At 47.3% G+C, this 13,192-nt stretch overlaps 1 protein-coding gene across 1 annotated transcript in view; it reads left to right on the plus strand.

The window, feature by feature from the left end:
- Positions 1 to 13,192, plus strand: part of LOC119396126 (uncharacterized) — a 280,780-nt gene that overhangs the window by 231,845 nt on the left and 35,743 nt on the right. The window lies entirely within an intron of this gene.

Consider the following 13,192-nt stretch of genomic DNA (forward strand, 5'->3'; position numbering starts at 1 on the left):
GGGTTCGTGAAAACGTGCGTGCGTTCTCCATCATAACGGACAAGTATAAGCACTACATATCAGCTTACTGCATCTGGTGTTGGTAATACCCACGTTGCCGTTGGCAGCGTTACCCAACTGTAAGCAACTGGTTATATAACACATATGCGGCTCTTCAACACATATGTGTGCGTATAAAATTTATACAAATCTTTAGCGCCCATTTTGTAACGTTTCACTCAGTAAAAAAAGATTACGCCACAGTCACCTTACCGCCGCATGCTTCGCATAACATTGACTCCACGGTACGTGGGATCTGCCGAATTTTTATGAGTCTCATTATCCAAATATGTATACATTACGGCATATTTATTTTGTTATCAGCACTGTTCCTGGACTGGTTTCACACACAAGGTCCAGGCAACACAGAACAATGTTAAGTGCAAGAAATAACTGCATATGATCTCAGCAAAGACAGGAGTGCACATTACGGTGCGATGATGTGAATATCATACGTAACTTTCGCCAGCGTATTTCTCCGTGGTCAAGCAATGCTTAAATACAGCTTGCTGAATCATAGGAATACAAATGTGATGTTCATTAGACTTTTATGAAAGCGGAGCCAACACTTGAACTACAATTGATGTTAACCCGGCATAACGCCTGAATCATAGGGGTACATAAGTAATGTTTACTGCTTTGTTATAAAATTAGATAGCCAGCACTGGGACCACAACTGACGCTGCACGGACATTACGCCTGCGATAGGGTCTTTTTGCAAAGCAGTTTGAAGATGTTGCATGGCTTTGTGGTAGAATACTTGACAGCCACGCAGAATGCTTGGCTTCGATTTCTGCTGGGATTCTGATTTTTATTCTTTGCACTGTCTTTCTTTGCGCTCTCATATTTAAATTGCCATTATCTGTTCTCGCCGTTCCTGGGAAGATAGTTTATAAACTGTCAATCACCTGTGACGCATACCCGCATACCGTGGCCTGTGGTATGTGCCACACGTGTCTGGAGGAGAGGGTTTGACGACGTACGTGAGAGGAATTTCATGTTATTAAATGCGAAGCATTTCTTAGCGAACCTCTGGCACTTTGAGCGTTTCTATCTATCTATCTATCTATCTATCTATCTATCTATCTATCTATCTATCTATCTATCTATCTATCTATCTATCTATCTATCTATCTATCTATCTATCTATCTATCTATCTATCTATCTATCTATCTATCTATCTATCTATCCGCCTACGTCTGGGTGCTCTCATGATCGCCTCCGTAAGTTGGTGTAGACCAAAATTTGCATGAGAGGGTAAGAGGATTTGATGAATATGATTGCCGGGTCATGACATGAATAACGTTAAAATCCTGTCGCGTGCGTCGTCAAACCCTTTCCACTAGACTCGTGTGGCACATACCCGTTTACTACGGGCCGCGGTGTACGGGTATGCGCCACAGGTGATTGACAGTTTATATCTACACAGGAACGGCGAGAACAGACGTTGGTAACTTAAATGCTAGAGCGTTGAGGAAAACCAACATCGGCAGCGTTGACTCAGCGAATGGAAATAATAAAAATTAGGATCCCAGCAGGAATCGAACCCAAGCATTCTGCGTGGCAATCAGGTAATCTACCACTGAGCCACGCCAGGTCTATAAACTGGCTTGGAAAAACAGCCTACGCAGGCGTACATCGGTGCAACGTCAATTGTGGTTGTGGTGCTGGCTATCTAATTTTACAAGACAGCAATAAACACTACATGATACTCCTACGATGTGTACACCTACGATACAGGCGTCATATCAGATGAACGTCTGTAGTTCCAGTATTGGCTCCTCTTTTATAGCAGTCTAATAAACATTACATTTGCGTTCCTATGATTCAGGAAGCTATATTGGAGCATTGCTCAACCCCGGAGGAATACATTAACGAATGTTACATATGATATTCACATCACAGCACCGTAAAGTGCACTTCGTCCACCAGAACGACGAGCGGTGGCTACATGGTTGAAAAAAAAAAAAAAAAAAAAGAGAGGGTGACCTTATTTTTAGGTCTGGCGGTCCCATGCTGCCAATTTCCCACAGGGTGGGTGCCCTCCCAAGCGACTTTGAACTTCGTTCTGCCGAGCACCAGGCCGGAAGTGCGCTTGTCCCTATTTTACCGGTAGGTACCCGGCGGCAGCAATTCTCTGCCTCCCACAGCAGAGGCGGATGCTCAACTATTTCACCAAGGCTGTGGTGGGTTAAGGTGCGCCCAGGGGTCTTTGCAGAACCTTATGGGGCCACCTTTAGAGATGAGTACCCATTAACAACCGAGCGCCAGGTAGGTGTACTCCTCTACCCCTTTGGAAAAACCGGTGGGTTCCCGGTCGGCACTGGGAATCGAACCCGGTACCTCCCGCATTGGAAGCGGACGCTCAACCATGAAGCCACCGCTGCGGTGGCTACACCTTAACGGATGCAAAGACCCCTGGGCGCACCTTAACCCACCACAGCCTTGGTGAAATAGTTGAGCATCCGCCTCTGCTGTGGGAGGCAGAGAATTGCTGCCGCCGGGTACCTACCGGTAAAATAGGGACAAGCGCACTTCCGGCCTGGTGCTCGGCAGAACGAAGTTCAAAGTCGCTTGGGAGGGCACCCACCCTGTGGGAAATTGGCGGCATGGGACCGCCAGACCTAAAAATAAGGTCACCCTTTTTTTTTTGTCGCGCTGTCCTGTTACTAGAAACTAGAAACAGAGCTAACAGGCACAAATGTAAAGAAGGTGTTTAGATATGTAGACGACTACGTTGTCTTTCTAGAATCAAGTCCAGGCGAATTTGGCAATGATTCTTCAAACGTACTTGATCTGTTCACGCGTTTCCTGCAACCGCTCGCAGTCACGCATGAAATGCCGCAAAACAACGCCTTGCGTTTTCTTGACTTACGAATGTTCTTTGAGCGAGACCAGGTCTGCTGGTCGTACGAGCCTAGGGCCAATAAGCCGCTTCTGCCGTTTTCTTCGGGCCACTCCAAGCTAGTTAAAAGGGGTATTGCAAAATTAACCCTAATGAATGCGCTTCGCCGCTCATGTCCTCACAAGTGTTCGTGTAGTTTCCAGGCGCAAGCTGACTGCCTGAAAAAGGCGGGGTTTCCTCAGTATGTCGTCACATCTGTGGCGGAGGGTCTTCTCAAGACTGTCAAACATGCTCGCGAGGGTGAGGAGCAGGCTTCACCAGAAACGGAGCCTGTCAAGCAGAAATGCGCCGTCATACCGTACCTTCACGATGTCTCACATAGGCTGAAAAAGATAGGAAACAACGCCAACGTAAGAGTCGTCCTTTCAGCACCAAACAAGCTTTATAATCTGTGCAAGGCCTCCTGCAGTGGTTCTGAAAAACCCAGGTGCCAAAAAAAAGCACAAAGAAAGCTTTGTTAAATGTGAGAACAACATCGTTTATGAGTTACTGCTGTCCTGTGGCAAGAAATACATAGGGCAGACGGGACGGTGTGCCAATGACAGGCTGCGTGAGCACGCAAATAACGTGCGAACTGGAGGTGTGGGACATTTGGCTTTCCACTGCAGGAAGTGTGGGTGCGATCCCATGTATTCGCAGTGCACTGCGACAGGAAGGAGCCAGGCACAAACAACACGTGAGATAATTGAAGCGGCGAAGATTGCAAGTTTGGGAGACATGTGAATTAGTGCACCTTCAATTGACCTATCCAAAAAGAACTAGACTTTCTAAGCAAGGCCCACGGGGTGACTAGACGATAGTGGTAGTCAGGAATGACCGCTTGATCTCTTAAAGAAGAAAAAAATCCGGTATCAGGTTGTTTGATTGCTTATCATGCATACTTATTTGTGGTTTTACATGAAGCCTTCCTGTACAATGCGCCTGCGTGCGTTGCTTTTTGTTGTCTATATATATATGTACCACTGTAGAAAATAAAGCATATGTTGGAAGTCAGCGCTGTGTCTGCGTCGTTTTTCGTCCCTGTTCTTTTGCGCGCTCAAAAAGTCAAACATGAATTACCAACTTGCCGATGCCTACGCTCTCTCAATATATATATATATATGTGTGTGTGTGTGTATGTGTGTGTGTGTGTGTGTGTGTGTGTGTGTGTGTGTGTGTGTGTGTGTGTGTGTGTGTGTGTGTGTGTGTGTGTGTGTGTGTCATTCCATGCCAAGTGTCCCAGACGTGGCGCTCGCACATCACAGATTTTGCTGATAAAATTTGTGCCTTTTTCCTGTGCCACATGGAGTATTGTGGCAAAAAGACTTTCGGTCGAAAAAAATTTTGACAATCATGGCACCCCCTCGAAATTCGCTTCTATTTATTAAACTGTACCTAATAGAAAAATGTGTATAAAATCTATTTTTGTGTGTTGAGCTACGAAACCGCACTTGCGCTATCACAGAGGTTCTGTTTAGTTGTCCCATTCATTATTTCCGATTTTTTTTTGTGTTTCACTACCAGCTACGTAGCTTCAAAACTACAAAAATCTTCAATGTTCGTGAATTTTTCTTGAGCTATTTGCAACTCACCCTAACCAATATTAATCATAGCCTGATTTCCAGGAAAGTGTATTTTAGTACAGAAATGTTTAGGGGTAAAATAGACTTCAAATCTTTCCGAAAAAATTGTGATATTTGAGAAAATGTACGATTTGTCACATGTTTGACCGTATTTTTCATACTGATGCGGTCAAAGTAAAAATCCTCGTCATGTGGCGTTTGATAGAAGACTTCATCGTTAAGTAACGAAGAAAGTCTAATCAAATCATTTTTTTTTGTTTTAAGGAAGAAAATAAATTTGAATTTGGCCCTCCGATCGCGCAGTGCATTTCATTTTGCTGCCACTTCGCCGCAAAGCACGTGGTCGCCCTTACAGCTGACACTCGTCACAGGCAGCGGCCAGATGCGAGATGTATGTCAGTGGCTCGTGAGTGGTCGAAAGTCTTGTCACGTTGATGTCAGGGCGACGAGTAATGAATTCGCGTTACAATGTGAGCTTGCTTGGCGGGCCCAATGGGAAGTATGGACGCCCGAGAGCAGCCTATGGCGTCGTTGGCACATTGTGCTAGAGGCCATCTGCACAACACGTATAGCCCGAAAGAAAGTGTGTACAATGTGCATTATTTCTTTCGGTATGTGTATGCTAGTTGTGCAGACGTCCCTCTAGGACATTGTGCCAACGACTCCACATGCTGCTCTCGGGCGTCCATATTTCCCATTGGGCCCGCCTAGCAAATGCTCATTGTAACGCAAATTCATTACTCGTCGCCCTGACAGCGCGACAAGACTTTCGACCACTCACGAGCCGCTGACATACATCTCGCATCTGGCCGCTGCCTGTGACGAGTGTCAGCTGCAAGGACTACCACGTGCTTTGCGGCGAAGTGGCAACAAAATGAAATGCACTGCGCGTTCGGAGGGCCAAATTCAAAAATTATTTTCTTCCTTAAAAGAAAAAAATGATTTGATAAGACTTTTTTCATTACTTAACGATGAAGTCTTTTATCAAACGCCGCATTACGAGGATTTTTACTTTGACCGCATCAGTATGAAAAATATGGTCAAACATGCAACAAATCGTACATTTTCTCTAATTTCACAATTTTTTTTCGGAAAGATCTGAAGTCTATTTTACCCCTAAACATTTCTGTACTAAAATACACTTTCCTGGAAATCAGGCTATTATTAATATTGGTTAGGGTGAGTTCCAGATAGCTCAAGAAAAATTCACGAACTTTGAAGATTTTTGTAGTTTTTGAAGCTACGTAGCTGGTAGTGAAACACAAAAAAAAATCGGAAATAATGAATGGGACAACTAAACAGAACCTCTGCGATAGCGCAAGCGCAGTTTAGAAGCTCAACAGACAAAAGTAGATTTTATACACATTTTTCTATTAGGTACAGTTTAATAAATAGAAGCGAAATTCGAGGGGGTGCCAGGACCGTCAAAAATTTTTTCGAGCAAGAATGTTTTGCCACAATACTCCATGTGGCACAGGAAAAAGGCACAAATTTTATCAGCAAAAGCTGCGATGTGCGAGCGCCACGTCTGGGACACTTGGCATGGAATGACCCTTAAATATAAGAGCTACAGAAAGATCACGAAGGTCCTGATACTGTAGGAAGGCATTTGACACACGACGTACGTTTTAGCACTATGCTAATGCTAAAACGTACGTCGTGTGTCAAGTACCTTATATATATAAGGTATGATATATATAAATATATATATTTAGCGGTGGTATGGAGAGTTCTGTACAGAACTGAAATACAGAAACACCGTCCAGAAATACAGCGAGACACATTACTGTCAGAATGAGTGAGATATGAAAAGCAATAGTTTCGCTAACATCGTTCATTACTGTCAAATGCGGCAATATACTAGACCTGGCATAAACATTAGCATAGCCAGCAGTCAGTTTTTATGAATAGGAATCAATGGCCAGCCATCAAGCACTTCTTTGCGACATCCATTACATATTTTATGTGGCATACAGCGCAAAACATGCAACATGTGTAGTTCTCATGTAGTACAGGATTCTCATGTAGTCATCTGAGATACAGGACCCCAATAGGTGACACAGCTTGCGTGCATGAGCTTGGCAGTGTCGTGTTCCCAGACCATGTCAGGGTCAGGTGGCATTCTGGCGAAAAGGACAGCAGGTTGCACTGATTCGAGACCACTCACGGCCAGACCTTAAGCGTGGCTATTCCGAATTCTTGGACACGTCTTGACTACCTCGAGACACGAAGTTTCCAAGGAGGCTTCCTGGTCAAATGCAGCTGTAGAGCTTCAATGTGCAGTCTTGAAGCAACCTGAAATAGTCAAGTGCACAAAAATAAACACATGATGACAGACAGATCGATCACCTTTTAATCTGACAAGGGCAGCGCTCACACACCAGATTCCATGAAGTGTCATGGCAATGAACAAAACCAGGGATACTCATTAACTTTGCTGTACTTTGAGGGTCTGTTACTCCCTTAGCCAGCTGCAACTGTTTCCGCTGCATGACCTCCATGCAATTAGAAGGATGTTTTTTAAGAGAACGCATATTTCTTATCAAAATTGTATAATAGTCACGCTCAAGACGTTTTCGCGCACACACTCTATGTCAAGAAGGAAATAGTTTGCTGCAACTAAAATGGCAATGAAGAGATTAATTAACAAAAACTCGTTAATTAACTTTTAATTCCTGACTTGGAGGTAGTTGTTTATATTAGAAAGTTGTAGCGCATGCCAATTTATGGCATACACATTTTTTTTATTCGCGAAAGTTACACGTAATTCGTGATATTCATCCTTGAATTTCAAGGACGAAATCAGAACTGATAGCGCCTGACGTGCAGGAAACGTCGCTTCTCTGTTACGTAAGCTCGGAGCTACACGTGAAAAGAAGGTGATGATAGTTTAATGAAGGTGGGCCGAAGCAGAATGTGATCAGGAAAATCTGCAAGCATTCAGAAATACACAAGTAAACAGCTTATTATTTGGGTGCGATGTGTGGTACTTCTGAGGCGCAACATCAGTATGTAAATATTAGGTGGTGTGTTCCTTTACTAGAAAATACATAGATAAGTAATTCTAAAGACCCTAGTGCTTCTTAGGCTGCGCTGAAAATGCGACGCTATGCACGAAAAAGCCCTCTGCCGACGATATGGTGCTGTCACCTGCCAGTGGCCCTGGTTTCGTGCTGTACGTACTGCTCGAGGAAGTTCTTGTCGCCCAGAATGCGGCGCGTAACGTCCGGAGCATTCGCCACGTTGCGGAAAGTAACTGAGAGCCCCTGTGAAAGGCGCAGGTGCATGATCTTGGCAGCCATGTAGAGGACATGCGAAGGAACGACACCGCGTGGATCCCGGCGGCGCGCTTCACTAGTGGCGTGGTCGAATGGCGTGGCGCGCACTTCGGGGTCGATGCGGCGCGGCTTACCCATGTAAACCTGGGGGAATAACAGTTCTTCAGAGTGGTCATCGAAGATCAGGCTGGCTGGGCGAAGTCCCTCGCCTGGCGCGATATTGAGGTAGCGCTGCTCACCCCAAACTAAGGTTTCTTGGTTTGCGGTCATGGCGAGCGCCGCATCTACAGCATCATCCACGTTTATGCAGTCGGGGTCAAGCACCTCAATCTCGTCACGCTCGTTCTCTACCTCAGTCATACACTGTTCTAAGAGCTCCTCGTCCACTGTTATACCGTAGTAGCGGTACAGGGTACTGTCACACAGCACCCGCAGCCACGCACGGATTTGGGAGCGGGTGACCGTGCCGTGCATGTACACGGTCTTGCTCGCGAGGCGCCGCTTGATGTTAACGTTGATCGCGTCGTCATCGTAAACCGTACGTGGTAGAGCATAAACCATATCCGGCACGCAGCGTACACAGACCTCTGCTCTGCTTGGTTGGCAATGCGTCGGACGGCGACGATTGTCATGATGACACTCAAAGTGCCAGTGGTGCCAGTGCCACTGTGGAACGTGATCGTGCCTCACACCCTGGCGTCCCCGGAGACGGGAGGGCGTCTACTTCGGCGCACTGTAGTACATGCGCACAGCCATAGACCCTTCCGCGCAATAAAATACGCTCATGTCTCACAAATGGTTCTTCTTTGCAAACTATCGTGCTATACAGTACCACACGCGACCCAAACATTGCTTACATGTCGTGGATGTATGAACACATGACATGCCAGCAGTGATAATGCGGTAAAATGAAATCTGTTGAAACAAACTTCCATTGCATTTATCATGCCAGGACGGAAATGGTACGAGAACAGCATGACGGGTGACCGCGGATGAGATCAGGTTTCATGTAGTACGGCCGGCAGAATACTATCGTTTTTCGGCGATATTTGCAGCGAAGAACGCAGATACGCGGCCATTTTTTAGACGCGAAGCAGCTTTTGCTCGGGGCTGTGTCCGGCGGTGGCGTCCGCTTTCTACCACCTAGCATAACCACCACCGCTTTCTACCACCTAGCATAGCCACCTGAGCACGCGCTCGCGCCAAGCAGAAGACTTCTTCCTCTTGTTCCTCCACCGCAGCCATCTGAGCCCGCGCTCACGCCAATGAGAAGCCTTCTTCCTCTTGTTCTTCGACCACCTTGATGATGATACGTGCAGAGCACTTTAGGGGCCCAGGTTGCCGTATGCTCTCCTAGCTTGGCGTAACGCAGATAAAACCATGTGTGCTGGCACGCGCTAGCGCGTTCGGGCCAGTGTAAGGGCCTGGGTAAGATGCTGTGGCCTCTCCCCCTTACACTCTCTCAGCAATGATGTGATGGCCTCGGGGAACAAGATTCTGCAGACGCGCGACGAGCGAACGCGTTGTATCCTAGTGAAAACGCGCTGGCCAACGCGCTGGCCAACGCGCTGGCACGCGCTAGCGCGTTCGGGCCTGTGTAAAGGGCTGGGTAAGACGCTGTGGCCTCCCCCCCTTACACTCTCTCAGCAATCACGTGATGGCGTCGGGGAACGAGATTCTGCAGACGCGCGATGAACCCGCGTGGTGTGCTCCAACAAGAGTTCGGGACAAGTAACAGCAACAGCAACTACAATGAATTCGTGGTGGGCTCCAATTGCAAGGACGCGTTAACATTGGGCAAGGTGCCCGTGATGAACGGAACATTAAGTCGACCCGTGCACTGCTTCCCATCCCCACATGGTTCTCTTTAGTGGGAGATGGTGTAACTTTTTTGTTTGATTTTCGGCGCACCGCTCATGCACATGTCCATGCCTTGTTTATCTTGAAAAAAAAATGTCACAGTTTCACTGCAAGGGCGAAGCAATGAATGCGATAGCAAGAAATTGTAATGTCACACGAAGAACGAGAAGGAAACAGTCTCATGGAACGAGAAGGATCTCGATACTTCCAGCGCCTGTCACAGTTACGTCTTTGTGCTTGAGCAACGCGCTGGAAGTGTTGACAATGGAGAATCAGATGCTAGTAGATATTTGTTTTTCTTTTAAACTGCGGCGCGTGGAGTGACCCCCTGCGTTTCTTGCCACACAGGGGCGTCTGATGCAAGGTGTGCCCAGTGTTCTTTGTTTTTTTTCTTGCAATGCAGCAGGCTGGGGAGTGAGGCGTCGATGGTTCGAATACCCGGTCGGGTGCTTCGGAGTTTTTTTCTGCTTTATTTTTCTTTGTGCCTTATATATATATATATATATATATATATATATATATATATATTATATATATATATATATATATATATATATATATATCCGCGACATGACGGCGACGTTAAAAATCAGCCGAGAGTGTCTATATAATTGCTATCGCAATACAAATAGCTATGACACACGAAGGGTGTAGCTGTGGCGAGAGAAATGAGCCGAGCAACGCAGCACAGCGTAGCACAGGGCGCTGAAAGAACGTTGTGTCGATATATGACAAGTGTTTATGACGCGTATGTAATCGCAGTGGGAAATGTATTGCAGTGCAAGGTTATCTTAGGAGTGTGCCTGTCGCATATCCTTTGCAACGTACACTTTTCTTGAACGTCTACCTCAGATCGGAAGCGCACGCAACTAGACAACAGCCGTTCGGCTTTGAGAAACGGTCCGCCGCTTGCAGCTGCCGTCCGGATGAGTTTTTAAGCGCGCAGAACTCATATACTGTGCTCTCGTGGATTTTTGACAGCGCATTGAGGTCCGCCGACCGTTCGGCGCTGGATGACCAAAGAAACGGCCGCATTTTCTTGCTCTGAAAGCTCCGTCAACGACTGTGGCTTAGCCTCTCCGTGGCTTCTCCTTATGGAGACGCTAGCAGACGGTTCCGCGACTGCGCCCAACAATAAATGGCGAACGCTCCCAATGTTGCCAGAGTACCACGCATTATGAATGTCCCCTATTGCATGTGTAATAGATGAGCAAAAAGCAGTGACGGACTAGCGGGAGAGTAATTATTTTTAGTGCTAGCACGACAAAAAGTAAAGCGACCTGAGTGCACGTCTTACGGATCTGACAGCGGCACTCACACTGATTGTGTTGGTGAACTGTCAGCCATCCTCTTTTAAGGTGAAAGCCTTAGATGCCTCATCAAATGCGAAAATTGGCCATCGACGTCGATGTCCAGCTGCGTCGGCGTCAACATGAGTGACGGAAAAAAGCAGCTCATGCCGATGTCACCGTATGACGTCATCATGACGTTATAGATCGCAAACATGTGTGGTGTCATCATGGCGTGCCCATGGCGTCCCTACGACATCACATACGGTGACGTCATCACATGACACCATCACTTGGTCAGAGGGGGGCCGATCACGGAGGCAGTGCAAAACCAGATGAGGTGTAGAAAGCTTGCAATGCATCCAATCCTGGAGGCAGTGCAAAACCACGTTAAGTGCAGAAAGCTTTCGGAAGGGGGGGGGCGAGGATCAATATATCGACTGAGAAGGAAAAGAAGGTGGCTTTCGCCGTCGAGTCTTTTTGGCGAGCGCATAAGGGACCCTGTTTGTTTTTCCTTTTCACTCGATGTATTGATCAATGCCGCCCCCCCCCTCCCACCCCTTCTTCGAACGCTTGCGGCACCTAACGTGGTTATGCACTGCTTCTAGGATCCGAGGCATTGAAAGCTTTCTGCGCGCCACCTTGTATTGTGCGGCCTCCTGAATCAGCACGCCTTTGGCCATGCGATGATTTCATGCGACGACATCATCACCCGACATCATTTCATGTGACGTCATATTGACGACATGATGGCGTGGGAATGACGTCACTAATATGGCGCTTTGTGACAACGTTATATGACGTCACATGATGATGTCATCAAGCCGTAATCTCTGATCACGTGACTTTTTGCATTATTACTGTTGATGCCGGCGCCTACGGTCACTTTTCTCATTTTATGGGGCATATAAGGCTTATGCCTTGAAATATAACTTTTCACTTGAACCACAACCGCCAATTTCGTACCAGTTTGCCATAGCGTTTATACTAACTCCTGTTCATACGAACGTTTGCTAATTATAGGACTGCAGTTTTCATTTATGACATGCCTTAATGTCCACTCTAGCCTCTGCAGCTGTTAGCTTGACCCATTTCACCCCCTATATGTTCTTTTTTATCAGCGAAACGTTTGTTGCTCGACGTAAATTCTTCGGTGTTGCAAAAACCATCTCGGCTTGCCTAGCAACCTGCGGCGCCACAGCTGGTGTAGCACCTGCTCCGCGAAACCTTGCTGCGCATGTGCCGTGCACCACCGCCCCACCCTGCGCTTAGATCCACCCACCCCCCTAGACACAGCGCTCACCCGTTTGTACTCCGCGTTATTTGCTCCGACTCCAACCAACGACCTTGCGCCCCGCGCTGCCGTCGAGTGCTACAGCGCATGCGCTCCGTTTCGTAGGAAAAGCAGGAAGAGCCTGCGCGCTGGCGGCGGCACACCAGTTTCAGCCATGGGGCGGCCGAGGATCGTTCGCACTGCCGAGGAGGAAGCCGCTTACTGAGCAGCGAGGCGTGCGGCTGAACGAGAACGACAGCGTGGATCCAGCACGGTTAGCCGAGGGAAATGCTGAGAAGACGCGGCAACGAGTCGAAGACCCCGGTTACGTCCAGTGAGAGGGAGCCAGAGATCGGGAGAGAAAGCGACGACTGTGGGAAGATCCCAATGTTATAGAAGCCGAACACGAACCACGGCGTGCCCGAGCTTCAATTGGAGGTGCAAACGCTCGTTTTCAGCGTGAGTTCGTCTCTTTGGAGCGAACTCGAATGAACAAGTAGCAACCTAGCATCAACCTAGTATAAACGACACAAGAATTCAAAATCATCCGGCTTCGCTGTGCTTCAATCCTTCCGCGCCTTAGCGCAAGCCTCGTCATATTTACAAATTTTTGTCACGGCTTTCGGACAACTCGCAGCGGCGCTAAACATGCTGGTGTGAAAGATAGCGAAGTGTTTCATTCGGTACTCGTGTTACCAAGAGAGAGAGAAACGAAGAGGAAAGGCAGGGAGGTTAACCAAGCTTTGGCTCGGTTGGCTAACCTACACTTGGGGTGGGGGAAGGGAGAATAATAGAAAACAAAGGGTAGAGAACAAAGAAGAAGAGTAAGAAAGATATGGATGAACAGTTAGCTTCAAACTACACAAGACGAACTCGCGCTGTTAGTTCACAGGCGCTCGTGAAGTCCGGTGGTCCTCAAGAAGCACAAGAGGGCTTTCGTGGCCTTGCGCATATGCGAGACCGTAGGTCAAGGTCCCAGGATCTT

This window comes from Rhipicephalus sanguineus, chromosome 6, assembly GCF_013339695.2.
Source record: "Rhipicephalus sanguineus isolate Rsan-2018 chromosome 6, BIME_Rsan_1.4, whole genome shotgun sequence".
Taxonomy (NCBI): Eukaryota; Metazoa; Arthropoda; class Arachnida; order Ixodida; family Ixodidae; genus Rhipicephalus; species Rhipicephalus sanguineus.